General features: G+C 47.1%; 1 protein-coding gene across 2 annotated transcripts in view; it reads right to left on the bottom strand.

Annotated features, from left to right (window-relative positions):
• The window catches only part of SGF29 (SAGA complex associated factor 29), a 49,453-nt gene extending 35,699 nt beyond the window's left edge, over nucleotides 1-13,754 (bottom strand). Inside the window, exon 1 of one of the 2 annotated variants that reach the window (XM_032243099.1) lies at nucleotides 13,585-13,754. The gene's annotated coding sequence lies outside the window, so the exon portion shown is untranslated. Of the gene's footprint in view, nucleotides 1-4,910; nucleotides 5,803-13,584 lie in introns of those variants that run through there. The other variant, XM_032243100.1, reaches the window with a different exon arrangement.
• Between the last annotated feature and the right edge of the window lie 1,017 nt (nucleotides 13,755-14,771).

Below are 14,771 nucleotides of genomic sequence, written 5' to 3'. Positions count from 1 at the left end.
CGGAGGTTGCAGTGAGCCAAGATTATGCCATTGCACTCCAGCCTGGGGAAAAAAAACAAAACCCCAGCCAAAAAAAAAAAAAAAAAAAAAAAAGCCAATGAAGTGGCCAGGCGCAATGGGTCACACCTGTAATCCCAACATTTTGGGAAGCTGAGGTGGATGGATCACAAGGTCAGGAGTTCCAGACCAACCTGGCCAACATGGTGAAACTCCATCTCTAGTAAAAATACAAAAAAATTATGCAGGTGTGGTGGTGCACACCTGCAATCCCAGCTACTTGGGAGGCTGAGGCAGGAGAATTGCTTGAACCCAGGAGGCGGAGGTTGCAGTGAGCTAAAATCATGCCACTGTACTCCAGCCTGGGCAACAAGAGCAAAAACTCCATCTTGGGGGGGAAAAAAAAAGCCAATGAACTGTATGCTTTAAATGGGTAAACTGTAGGGTATGAGTATTATACCAATATAATGGTTTAAAAATTGGCCCGGTTATGGTGGCTCATACCTGTATTCCCAGCACTTTGATCACCTGAGGTCGGGAGTTCAAGACCAGCCTGACCAACATGGAAGAAACTCCATCTCTACTAAAAATACAAAATCAGCCAGGCGCCGTTGCAGGCTCCTGTAATTCCAGCAACTCGGGAGGTTGAGGCAGGAGAATCACTTGAACCCGGCAGGCGGAGGTTGCAGTGAGCCAAGATTATGCCATTGCTCTCCAGCCTGGGCAACAACAACAAAGCTCTGTCTCAAAAAAAAAAAAAAAAAAAATCAAATCAATCTGTCTAAAGGCAAAGTCGTCACTTCCCTACCCACCTCTCCTCTCAAAAATCCTCGGTGGTAGCATGCCCCTTCTCTGTTGTTTTCATAACCCACTCAGCTACCTATGGGAACTGAGTTATCTTCAGCTCCCCTTTTTCCCTCAATTTCCATGTCCAATCAATCAACACTCTCATTATTAATTTACTGCCTCAATATTTCTGGACTCTATCCATTCCTCTTTATCCTTCACTCACTGGTTCAGGACATGTCAGGTTAGTTTCACTGTAATATACACAGCAGCTCCCCAGATAAATGCCTTTATGCCTATATTCTCATCTCCAACACATCTGGCCTCTACCCCTCCCTAGAACCATCTAACTAAAAGACATGTGTTACCCTATCGTTGCCCTACCACAGGCTTTCAACCCTCTGACTCTAGGATACATCATGCCTTTAACATAGGACACAAGGTCTCCATGAAGAGGTGGCTTCCATCTGTCGCTATCCCCAACACCTCTTATTACTCCTTACCCCACATTTTATGTTCCATCAATACTGACACTGAACTGCTCTGCTCTGACTACATACCACGTAATTTCCCTTCCTCCTCACCCTGCCCCCATCACTCTCTCTCTTTCTTTTTATTGAGATGGGGTCTCACTCTGTTGCTGAGGCTAGTATGCAGTGGTGCAATCTTAGTTCACTGCAACCTCTGCTTCCTGGGTTCAAGCAATTGTCTCTCCAGCCTCAGCCTCCTGAGTAGCTGAGACTACAGGTGTGTACCATCACGCCCAGGTAATTTTTGTATTTTTTGTAGAGACAAGGTTTCACCATGTTGCCCAGGCTGGTCTTAAAATCCTGAGCCCAAAGTGATTTGCCCGCCTCAGCCTTGAAAAGTGTTGGAATTAGAGGTGTGAGCTGCCACGCCCAGCCCAACATAACTTCTCACCTCCATGCTTGCCCTATGTTCACACTGTTCCCTCTATGTGGGACATCCGGATCACTCCTAATCCTCTGAGTTTACTTAATCTTTAAGACCTAGCTTAGTACCAAGTCACCTCCTCCACTGATCACAGCCTGAAACTTTCTGTTCCACTGAGACTCTCTTTCCACCCCTGCTCCTACCAAATCACATGAAAATCCTCTTTGTATATATTTGTCACCTCCCCTAGTCTGTCCAGTCTTTGAGGGCAGGGATCACTTTATTCTCAATACCTAGCACACAGCCTGGCACACTGTGGGTTCTCATTAAATATCGACTGAATCACTATCCTTTTCTTCACCATAAAACTACCATACCTACCACCGTCACTTCTCCCATTCACGCCTCAGCTACCCTCAAGCTCCCAGGGAGCTCCTGCCAGCTCCTGGACCTTCTGCTGCACTGCATACCTGCTCACATGCTGTGCCTCAAAGCTCTACTCCCTAGATTTCAGGTGTGATGGTTAATCCTAGGTAACAACTCGTCTGGATTGACGGATGCTTAGACAGCTGGTGAGGCGCTGTTCCTGGGTGTGTCTGTGGTGTTGCTGGAGAAGGCTGACATTTGTCGGTGGACTAGGAGAGGAAGACCCACCCTCCCTATGGGTGGGGACCATCCAGTTGGCTGCCAGCGTGCCTAGCACAAGCAGGCGGAAGAAGGGGGACGGACAGCTTGCTGGGTCTGCATGCTCGCTCTGCTCTGTGCCATAACAGACACTTGGCCTCCTCTCCTCCTGCCCATGGACATCAGACTCCAGGTTCTTTGGCCTTTAGACTCTGAGGCTTGCAGCTCCTAGGGGCTCTCAGGCCTCTGGCCTCGGACTGCACTGTTGGTTTCCCTGGCTTTAAGGCTGGCGGACTTGGACAGAACCATGCTACCAGCATCTCTCTTTCCCCAGCTTGCCAATGGCCTATCAGGGGACTTCACCTTGTAATTGTGTGAGGCAATTCTCCCTAATAAACTCCTATGTGTGTGTATATATATGCAATCGGTTCTGTGCCTCTGGAGAATGCTGACGAACACACCAGGCTCCATGCTCCCCAGTCTCTAACCACCATTCTGGTTTCTTGCTGCCTCCTCCTCTACCCCAGTGGAAGATCACTCTGGGATCCTCTTCTCATTCGCTACACATTCCCTAAGCATTCTCATCAGCTTCAGGCTAAACTTCCAAGTCAGTGCCATCAACCCTGACCTCTTTCCAAGGCTCCCAACTCAGACTTCCAACTGCCTCTTGAATAACCCCACCAAGATGCCCCACAGACACTCACACTTCCTGTCCTGCAGGGCACAGCTGGCTTCCCAAGCTGGAAACCCAGCCCCCTCTCTCCTGCCACACTTGTCATTGTTTTAGTTTAGCCCCTCATCACCCATCACTGTCTCATGTCGTTGTTAATAAAACTGTTCTCTCTAGAAACACATACACACACAAAAGTTTGAGTAAACAATACATGCACTTAGTAAAAAACTCAGACTACCCTAGCAATACAATGAAATCTCCTATCCCTACAGGCAACTAGTTCTTTCTTGGGTATTCCTTCAAAGATATCCCATGAACATATAACAAGAAAAAACGGTGTGTAGCTCATAAAAGCTTTTGCAGACACACACACACACACACACACACACACACACACACACACACACACTCACTCACTCATGAAACAGATTGAAATTTTCAGAGAGAGAGAGAGCTGACCACATGGTCTGAAGGGTCACTGTGCCTACTGGGTAGTGCCTTGCCTGGCAGAATCACCTCATTTTATAATTTCATAATAAGTTACTGCTATTCCTGGATCCCATTGGCCATGAACTCTCAAAGCAGACCATCCAACTGTGCCCACTGCCTTGACGCCCCTTCCCCCTGGCACATAGCTGGCAAATGGCAACACACTCTTACTACACAAATGCCCTCTCTTCTTTGGGGCCTCCCTGGCTACCCAACAGCCCTGCCTCGCCAGAGCACTCTGGTCACTCCTCTGTTCCAATTATCTGCCTTTTTTCTCTAATTAAAGTGAAAGAAAAGTACAACATTAGCTGGGCACAGTGGCTCACACCTGTAATCCCAGCGCTTTGGGAGGCTGAGGAGGGTGGATCACTTGAGGTTAAGAGTTCGAGACCTGCCTGACCAACATGAAGAAAGCCCACCTCTACTAAAAATACAAAATTAGTTGGGCGTGGTGGTGCATGCCTGTAATCCCAGCTAATTAGGAGGCTGAGACAGAAGAATCGCTTGAACTCCAGAGGCGGAAGTTGCAGCGAGCCGAGATCACGCCATTGCATTCCAGCCAGGGCAACGAGAGCAAAACTCCGTCTCGGAAAAAAAAAAAAAAAAAGAAAAGTACAACATGAAAGCATGTTTTAAAGCAAATCCCAACAAACTCAAGTGATTTTCATGTCGTATCCACCTCTGTAAATGTTAAATAACCACAATCAGAGCCCACATGCCCTTTTAAAGCTGTTTTCTATGCGTGGAAGAGGCTACTTCTCAGACTTCCAGCCCCTTACGTAGAAGAACAAAGTTGCTTTTTTTTTTTTTTTTCCCCCCGAGACGGGGTCTTGCTCTGTCACCCAAGCTGGAATGCAGTGGCGCAATCTTGGCTCATTGTAGCCTCCACCTCCCAGGCTTAAGTGATCCTCCCATCTCACCCTCCCACAAAGCTGAGACTATAGCCATGTATCAACATACCCAGCTAATTTTTAAATTTTTTTTTTGGAGAGATGGGGTCTTGCCTTGTTGCCCAAGATGACCTCAAACTCCTGGGCACAAGCAATCCTCCCGCCTCAGCCTCCTAAAGTGCTGGGATGACAGGCATGAGCCATGACATGCGGCCAAGAACTAAGTCTTAGTGGATTATCTTTGCATCTTGGTGCCCCCAATAAAGCCTGAAATCCAGGAGGGCTTGGCCACCTGTTTGTCAGACCCTACTCAGGGAAGCACTGGAAATGGTGAACAGCATGTCCAGCACCAATACAAGTAAAAGCCCTACAAAGAAATGACTACACCACCTGCCATACAGCCATCAGGGAAAGGAACTGACCTTCACGTTTTAGGAATAGTCCAAGGAGGGGGAACAGAGAGGACAACTGTTAAGTTCTCATAAAGCCTCACACTCGCCTTGGATGAATTAGTTAACCTTTCTGGGTCTCAATAAAATCAAACCAAGAGCACTTACTTGATGATCAAATCCTAAGAAAGGTCCTAGGCAGTGGCTGGCCCAGAGCATGCACTTAGTGAACCCTCGTGGCCCTTTTCATCCGGAGGCCAGGGGTCTGCTGTTACATTGATTAAGAAAGCCAATCGCACATGCAAAAGAAATACTGACGCTTGCCAAAACTGGGAATAAACCCTCGATGACGGCCTGGCCAAAGACCACACTATTTAAGGGCTCTTTTGAGATTGGCCTACTGGGCAGTGGCTTGTCTGAGAGAACAAGCTCTTCTTACGATTTTACAACAAAGTGCTGCTATCTCTGGATCCGGTCAGTTGTACACCTAAACTTCCCCAGGAAACGTGTTCTAAGTAGAAACAAAGGTTTCTGTGACCCTCTGAGAACAAATGCCAAGCCTGCTGGTGCAAAGCAAGTAGGAATGCGGCCCTGGGGGTTGGAACCATAACTAATTAGAAGGCCAGATGGGAGGACACTGCGTTTCCAGGCCAAGTTGCCGGTTTTATCGGAGTCCAAGAGTGCCAGCTAATCTTATCACAATTCCATCATGTAAACAAAACTGTCTCAAACTCCAAGAGACTCAGCAATTCCTGCAAGGTTTCAAGCATTCTTAGGAATGCTCAGGCAACGCCCAGCACCCTAAACTCTTTGGCTCCTAGCATGCTTGTCTTCCCACTGCCTTAGAAGGCCACACCTTTATCTCTACACACAGAGATACACACACTGTGCTGACGTTTCACACTATAGTTTACTTATGCCTGTTCAAGAACTTCATATAAATGTAATCATGCAATATGTATTCTCTGGGGCCAGGATTCTCTCACTGGACATGTTTTTGAAATTCATCTATATTGTATCAGTAGTGTAGGGCTGAGGGCCCCACAGGGTCATCGGGTGTTCCTTATGCTGTGCTGAGGCGCAGGATCCGAGAAATAAAGAGACAGGACACAGAAGTACAAGGAAAATGCAACTGGGCTAAGGGGGCCATACCATCTATAAGCAGAGTCAGGTGAGGCCCCGAATGTCCAGAAGCGTGAGTATTTATTGTGCATAGGTTAGGGGGCAGGGCAGTGAGTGAAATCATCTTTAAGGATAGTGATAGGGTCATGAGCAATAAAACATGGGGTCCACCCCCATTAGGTCACCTAGGCCAGGAGGTGGACAGTGCACAGGAAGGGGCCCGTTCCCATGAAGGCAAAGCCGTGTGCAAGGGGTCTACCCCCATTAGGTCACTGAGGCTTGAAGGTGGGCCGTGTGCAGTGAAGAGGGTACAGTGTGCAATACTTCTATCTATGGGCAAACTACTTCTAAGAAGATTTATAGGAGGATGCTTTAAGTCACACAGCAGTGACAGAGCTGTCAAGGTTACCGCCACCTTCTGGCAGCTTCCAATGAGTTCTATGGGAAGATGCTTTTCGAGTAGCATAGCAGCAAGAGCTGATAAAGTTCACATTTACCAAGGTGGATTGCCGGTCTGAGGGCAGCCCTCCACAATAACTGGAGCAAGGTCCTACAACTCCTTTATCAGGAGGAGTGGCTCTTGTCCCAAGACTGCCATACAGCGGGTATCTTTATGATACTGAACGCTGCCGCCTGGGCCATGGATTCTTGTCCAGGTATAACTGTTTTTCCCTTAAGTCATGCTCTGCACTGTGTCTGCTCTAGACATTCCTCCGATTAGACGCTGCTTATTCCTTAATTCATGCTCTGTACTGTGTCTACTCTAGGCATTCCTCCAATTATGAACTAAGATATAATTATATATATATATGTAGGGAAATATTCTTTAGGCACTAATACTATCAACTATTATATGATTATACATAGAGGATTATATAAAGGGATTCTTCAAGCCCTAATTCTAGAAACTAATGCAGTATATAATTGTATAAAGGATTACATAAAAGGAAATTGCTGAGTAGTAACACTATAAAGTGAGATATTCCTCAAGCCCTAACTGTGCCAGGGTTCTGCTTAGCTCTAATTCTTCGGTACCTACATGGGGGGTTACCCACAAGTAGTTTGTTCCTTTCTTTTTTTTTTGAGACAAAGTCTCGCTCTGTCGCTGAGGCTGGAGTGCAATGGCACGATCTTGGCTCACTGCAACCTCCGCCTCCCAGGTTCAAGCGATTATCCTGCCTCAGCCCCAAGTAGTTGGGATTACAGGCACCTACCACCATGCCCAGCTAATTTTTGTATTCTTAGTAGAGGTGGGGTTTCACTATGTTGGCCTGGCTGGTCTCGAACTCCTGAGCTCATGATCCGCCCGCCTCAGCCTCCCAGTGCTAGGCCTGAACCACTGCACCCAGCTGTTTTTTTCCTTTTCATTGCTGAGGAGCACACTATCATATGAACAACACACTAGTTTAGCCAGTTCTCTTTTGATGGCACTTTGGTAATATTCAGTTTAGGGGTATTATTCTTTTATTATTTTTTAGAGACAGTCTTGTTTCTGTCTCCTGGAGAGCAGAGGTGCAATCACGGCTCACTCTAGCCTCGACCTCCCAGACTCAAGTAATTCTTCCAGTTCAGCATCCCGAGTAGCTGGGACTATAGGCACATGCCACCAGGCCAACCTAATTTTTATTTTTTATTGTTGAGACAGAGTCTTGCTCTGTTACCCAGGCTAGAGTGCAGTGGCGTGATCTCGGCTCACTGCAATCTCCACCTCCCACGTGCAGCAATTCTCCTGCCTCAGCATCCCGAGTAGCTGTAATTACAGGTGCCAGCTACCACCCCCAGCTAATTTTTGTATTTTTAGTAGAGATGGGGCTTCACCATGTTGGCTAGGCTGGTCTCTCAACTCCTGACCTCAAGTGATCTGCCTGCCTTGACTTCCCAAAGTGCTGGGTTTACAGGCATGAGCCACCGTGCCTGGCCTCCAGCTAATTTTTAAACTTTTTGTAGAGATGAGGTCTCACTATGTTGTCCAGGTTGGTCTTGAACTCCTAGGCTCAAGCGATCCTCCCAATTCAGCCTCCTAAATTGCTGGGATTACAGGTGTGAGCCACCACAGGGCCTGACAAAGTTTTAATAACTGCTTTATTTATTTTTTTTTGAGACGGAGTTTTGCTTTTGTTACCCAGGCTGGAGTGCAATGGCATGATCTCGGCTCACCGCAACCTCTGTCTCCTGGGTTCAAGCAATTCTCCTGCCTCAGCCTCCCGAGTAGCTGGGACTACAGTGGTGCGCCACCATGCCCAGCTAATTTTTGTATTTTTAGTAGAGATGGGGTTTCACCATGTTGATCAGGATGGTCTCGATCTCTTGACCTCGTGATCCACCCACCTCGGCCTCCCAAAGTGCTGGGATTATAGGCATGAGCCACCGTGCCTGGCCATTTTTTTTTCTTTATTTTAACTAATTCTTTTGATTCTCCTTTAGAATTCTTGTCAGTTGGTACTAACACCTGGATCCTCTTGGGGTTGATCTTCGTTTATTGCCTTTTTTTGTGAATACAAGTCATATTTTCCTGTTTTTTAAAAAAATGTATTTTAAAAATGTCTTTTTCTTCCCTTTTTTTTTTTTTTTCTTTTTTTTTTGAGACAGAGTCTTGCTCTCGTTGCCCAGACTGGAGTAGTAGTGCCATCTCAGCTCACTGCAACCTCTGCTGCCTGGGTTCACATAATTGTTGTGCCTCAGCCTGCTGTGCCTCCTATGTACTACCAAGCTTGGCTATTTTTTTTTGTATTTTTAGTAGAGACAGGGTTTTGCTACATTGGCCAGGCTGGTCTCAAACTCCTTTCTCAAGTGATCCACCCGCCTCTGCCTCTCAAAGTGCTGTGCTGGGATTACAGGCCTGAGTCACCACACCTGGCCCGTTTTTTGTGTCTCATAATTTTGGATTGTATCATGGACATTTTGGATGATATGTTATAGGCTTTGGATTCTGTTATGTTCTTGAGAGTTTGGTGTTTTGTTAGCAAGCAGTTAATCACAGCTGAACTCAAACTCCAAATCTAGTTTCCTTGAGGCAGCTGAAATCTGTACTGATCTTTTAAACTTAACTAAGTTGCTTGGAATGTGCCCCATGTTTGTCTAGTTCAGAGGTTTAGGCAGACTTTTTAAAACAACAGCTTAATGGGCAGGGTGCAGTGGCTCACATCTATAATCCCAGCACTTTGGGAGGGTGAATCACTTGAAGCCAAGAGTTTGAGACCAGCCTGGCCCACATTGTGAAACACTGTCTCTATTTAAAAAATACAAAGATTAGCGGGCGTGGTGGTGCACACCTGTAATCCCAGCTACTTGGCGGGCTGAGGCATGAGAATCGCTTGAATCCTGGAGGTGGAGGTTGAAGTGAGCCAAGATCGCATCACTGTACTCCAGTCTGGGTGACAGAGTGAGACTCTGTCTCAAAGAAAACAACAAAAACAGCTTAATGGAAATAATTTGAATGGCATACAATACCCTATCAATGTATCTAACTATGTTTCTGTGTATCTATCTATCTGAGACAAGGTCTCACCCCTATTGCCCAGGCTGGAGAGAAGTGGTACAATCACAGCTCACTGCAACCTTGACTTCCTCAGCTCAGTCGATCCTCCTGCCCCAGCCTCCCGAGTGGCTGGGATTACAGGCACACACCAACATGCCCAGCTAATTTTTGTATTTTTAGTAGAGACGGGTTTCTCCATGTTGGTTACACTGGTCTCAAGCTCCTGACCTCGTGATCTGCCCACCTCAGCCTCACAAAGTGCTGGGATTACAGGTGTGAGCCACCGTGCCTGGCCTACTTCATTCCTTTTTATGGTTAAATAACATTCCATTGTATGGATAGATCTCAGTTTTTTTGTTTTGTTTTTTTTTTGAGACAGAGTTTCACTCTTGTTACCCAGGCTGGAGTGCAATGGCGCGATCTCGGCTCACTGCAACCTCCGCCTCCTGGGCTCAGGCAATTCTCCTGCCTCAATCTCCTGAGTAGCTGGGATTACAGGCACACGCCACCATGCCCAGCTAATGTTTTGTATTTTTAGTAGAGACGGGGTTTCACCATGTTGACCAGGATGGTCTCGATCTCTTGACCTCGTGATCCACCCGCCTCGGCCTCCCAAAGTGCTGGGATTACAGGCTTGAGCCACCGCGCCCGGCAAGATCTCAGTTTTTTAATCCATTCATCTGTTGATGGACATTTGAGCGTTTGGGGAAGACTTTTACATGAAGAATTTGGAACCCCTCCTCTGGGGCTATCTTCTTTCCATGATGGGCTTTTTAACACCTCTCGAGGCATTTAACAAAACCAATAAACAGGCGGGTCACAGTGGCTCGTGCCTGTAATCCCGACACCTTGGGAGGCGGAGGACAGAGGACTGCTTGAGCCCAGGAGTTTGAGACCAGTCTGGTCACCACAGCAAGGCTCTATTTCTACCAAAAATAAAAAGTACCCAGGTGTGGAGGTGAGCTCCTGCAGTCCCAGCTTTCAGGAGGCTGAGACAAGAGGATCTCTTGAGGCCGGGAGTTTAAGACCCTGTCTCTACAAAAAAAAAAAAAAAAAAAGTGGTGACATAATTTAGGCTTCTGGATAGAGTCCCATCTGAAGCTGGTTTACTCCAGGCCTCTTCAGCTGGAGTCTGTGAGGAAAAAAAACAAATGGTTTCTCCTCTGCTGTCACAATATGCAATCAATCAACAGCTAAGATTTCTGTGGCCAAACGTGTAGGGATTTCTCACCAACAACAATCAATCCATCGAGTCTACAGTGGATATACACTGGATATCCTCTAATTCAGTTTATTTCCAACACTATCCACCCAGACAGGGTGTCAAACCCCACAGGCTGGGGGCTCAGTTCCACAAGCATGTCCCCCGAACTCTCGATGCCAGTCACAAGCCCTGGTTACTTTAATTGTGCTTCTGACCAACTGACTTTTATAAATCAGGGTTTCCACGATTCCCTCCTTGGGTTCCATGAATTTACACGAGCAGCTCTCGGCACTCAGAGAAACACTTAGGTTTACTGGTTTATTGTAAAAGACGTCACAGTGGATACAAATGAAGGAAGAGGCACACAAGGCAAAGCACACAGGAAGAAGCCGGGAGCTTTCATGTCCTCCCTGGGCAGACCTCCCTCCAGGAAGCTCCATAAGCATTCCAAACTGGGACACAGACAAGATGTATATTTACAATATCACAGAGTCAACAAACACCCTTTTCATGCTTAGGCTAGTTGGGGTTAGCTTTCTGTTATCCGCTGCAACTGAGTGGCTTGATTAATAAGAAGAACTTTAAGGATGAGGAGAGAGATCAAACTGAGGGACAAAGGCTGTGGGGTAGAAGCATATGTTAACCACTAATACCCCACCTACAATTGCTGGCCCTTTTACTATAATAGCATCCAAGGCCTCAAACAAATCCAAATATCCTATATGTAAGCCACTCTAAGATTAATCCTACAGAGGATTAAGGTTCTGGCTCAAAGGGAAGGGGGAACCTGATACCCTATGCTCAGATCTCACACTCTCAAACCAGTCACTGGCAATGAGAATCTGCAAACTGTGTACAGTGGCTCATGCCTATAATCCCAGCACTTTGAGTGGCCAAAATGAGAGGATCACTTGAGGTCAGGATTTTGGGACTAGACTGGGCAACAGAAGGAGGCCCTGTCTCTACAAAAACAAAATAATTAACCCAGCATGGTGGTGCACATGTATAGTCCCAGCTACTCAGGAGGCTGTGGCAGGAGATCACTTGAGCCCAGGAGTTTGAGAATACAGTGAGCTATTTTTGCACCACCGCACTCCAGCTTGGGTGACAGAGTAAGACTTTGTTTCTAAAAAATATATAAATAAATAAATAGAGGCCAGGCACGGTGACTCGCACCTGTAATCCCAGCTCTTTGGGAGGACAAGGTGGGCAGATCGTTTGAAGTCAGGAGTTCGAGACCAGCCTGGCCTACATGGTGAAACCCCATCTCTACTAAAAATACAAAAATTAGCCAAGCATGGTGATGCATGCTTGTAATCCCAGCTACTCAGGGGGCTGAGGCAGGAAAATTGTTTGAACCCAGGAGGCAGAGGTTGCAGTGAGCCGAGATCGCGTCACTGCACTCCAGCCTGGGCGACAGAGCAAGACTCCATCTCAAAAATAAATAAATAGAATCTATATTCATCAATTAGTTAAAGAGACATTAAGACGATGATTTTTTTCCTCCATGCCTCTGTATTGCAACTTATGCCGGTGTTTCTCATTTAAACCTTAACAGCAATCCTATAAAATAGATATCAGTACAGAAGGAGCAGTGTTAAAAAAACAAAAAACAAAAAAAATAGATATCAGAATGGTAAGTCGAGTGGGGAAACTGCAGTTCAGATAGGTTATGCAGGGAACTCAGGAAAAAGTTGAGCTGGGGCTACAAGGCTGCAAATTCTAAAACCTATGCTCTTCCTCTGAAATTCAAGTTTTGTTACAAATTCACCATATTCAATAGTAGAAGAGCACAGAAGTGGAAGCTTTTGGTTTCTTGTAAACTGCCAATTCACCATTAGCTATGTGTCAACCTAATTGGGCTAGAGGATGCCCAGATAGCTAATGGTAACACTTCTGAGTGTGTCTGTGAGTTCCAGAGGGTTTGCTTTCCTGGGCTTCCAGCTTGCAGATGGCAAATCTTGGGACTTTTCAGCCTCTATAATTGTATGACCCAATCCACCACAATAAATCTCAATACATCTATACAGTTGACCCTTGAACAATGTAGGTTTTAATTGTGCAGGTCCACTTATACGTGGATTTTCTTCCACCTCTATGACTCTTTTGAGACAGGGTCTTGCTCTGTCACCCAGGCAGGAGTGCAGTGGCACAATTTTGGCTCACTGTAGCCTCCACCTCCTGAGTTCAGGCGATTCTTGTGCCTCAGCCTCCCGAGTAGCTGGGATTACAGGCACACACCACCATGCCCGGCTAATTTTTGTATTTTTAGTAGAAATGGGGTTTTACCAGGCTGGACTCAAACTCCTGACCTCAGGTGATCCACCCACCTCGGCCTCCCAAAGTGCTGGGATTACAGGCGTGAGCCACCGCTCCCGGCGACAAGGAACTGTTTTAGTGGAGTGGTAGAGACCAAAGCCTGACTATAGGCTCAAGGGTTCAAGACTTGGAGGAGGAAAGGCACTAGTGAAGTTAGACCGAGGCCTATGGCTGCAAACCCGAGCCGAGAAGGTGACTGGAGGATAGGGAGAGTGAAGGAGGCTGTTTTGCTGTTCTTAAGAAGGGCATTTTTTGTCCGGGCGTGGGGACTCACGCCTATACTCCCCACACTTTGGGAGGGCGAGGCGGGAGGCTGAGCCCACGAGTTAGAGACCAGCCTGGGCAAATGACGAGCTATGTATCTTAAACAAAAAAAGATTTTTTTGTGCAAATAATAAGTGCTGGAGTTCGGGGCCTGGCCTCTGTCCGCATCTTCGTGACCCGGGGCAGAGTATGCCACCTGGGGGCCGCGTCCCTGTCAAGCCCTGCGTGCCAGTTTCCCACCCTCACCCGGGATGGAAGTGCGCACGCGCAGACCTCGAGCGGCCGGGCGCAGAGCCCGCCCTCCCCGAGCCCCGCCCCCTCCCACCCAGAGCGCGTGCGCACCGCCCCTCGAGCGCCGCCTCACGGAGGCCGGGAACCACCGCGAAAAGGGAGGACTTCGCCCTTCGCTCTCGCGCTTCGCCGGAGGGCTCAGGCCACGGCCGGTCCCCACCTACCGAGTCTCGGACAAAACAAGCTCGTCGGGCTGGAAACCGACGTGGGGAGCAGGCGCCAGCGAACGCTTTTTCGGAGTCTGCGGATGGTCACAGACCTCCGTTCGAAGATTGGCGGCACGTAGGCAAGCGCACACGCTTTTTTTCCTTTTATGAACGTAATCGCGCGAGGACCCTTTACGCATGCGCAGTCGTTCCTCTGTGACGTGACGCGCTGCCCCTTGGGAAATGTAGTTTTTACTTGGCATACCTCTCCGGCTCTTGAAGGAACCCTAATTCAACCGACCGGAGTGCGGGTGCGTTTTCAGCGTTTTCTCCCATTCCTCCAGACTCTGTTTTAAACAAAATGCAAAAAATAAAAACAGCTTGAAAGCGAGCAGATTGTTTCTTGCTGGAGGAGGGTGGGCGCAGGAAATACGGTAATAAGGAAACTGTACTTTCTGCTCAATTTTGCTGCGAACATAAAACTGCTCTAAAAAATAAAGTCTGTTGTTAAAAAATTAATTAAAAACAAGTAGATCTCTAAGAAATCGAAATTTTAGGGAGTCTTCTTAGAAAAGTATTAAGGATATGGAAGTGCAGTGGACGTGTAGCCTCATCGAAGGCCATCATAGTACCATACAATTTCTTAACGCTTCAGAGGTCTGTAATATATATTTATTTGTTGATTATTTGATGGACTTGCAAGTCCTATGAGATTAGGATCATCTTTTGTTCACCTGTGTATTCTTAGGACCTAGCACAGTACCTGGACATCAGCATGTTTTTTTCTTTTTTTCTCTTTTGAGACAGGGTCTCGCTCTGTTGTCCAGGTTGGAGTGCAGTGGTGCCACCAGGGCTCCTGAGTAGCTAGGACTACAAGCGCACACCAGCACATTCTGCTAATATTTAAAAATTTTTTTGTAGAGATGGGGGTCTTGCTATGTTGCCTAGGCTGTTCTTGAGTTCCTGGGCTCAAGTGATCCTCCTGCCTCAGCCTCCCAAAGTGCTGGGATTACAGGCGTGAGCCACTGGACTCAGCCCCGTCAGTATTTTTCTGTTTATTAGAGAATCTCAGGCGTTAGCACTGGAACTATTTTAACCCCAAAATTAATGCGTCATTTTCTTCCATCACACTTGGCATTTCTTTCTGTGTGCTCTAGGTCAGTGAATAACATGTCCATCCACCCAGCCTCAGTTCGACTTACTGC

The sequence above is a fragment of the Sapajus apella genome, unplaced genomic scaffold, assembly GCF_009761245.1.
Source record: "Sapajus apella isolate SASKATOON/1434 unplaced genomic scaffold, GSC_monkey_1.0 scaffold51, whole genome shotgun sequence".
Lineage (NCBI taxonomy): Eukaryota > Metazoa > Chordata > Mammalia > Primates > Cebidae > Sapajus > Sapajus apella.
Note: the sequence above shows the minus strand (reverse complement) of the source record. Positions and strands in the feature narration are given on the sequence as shown.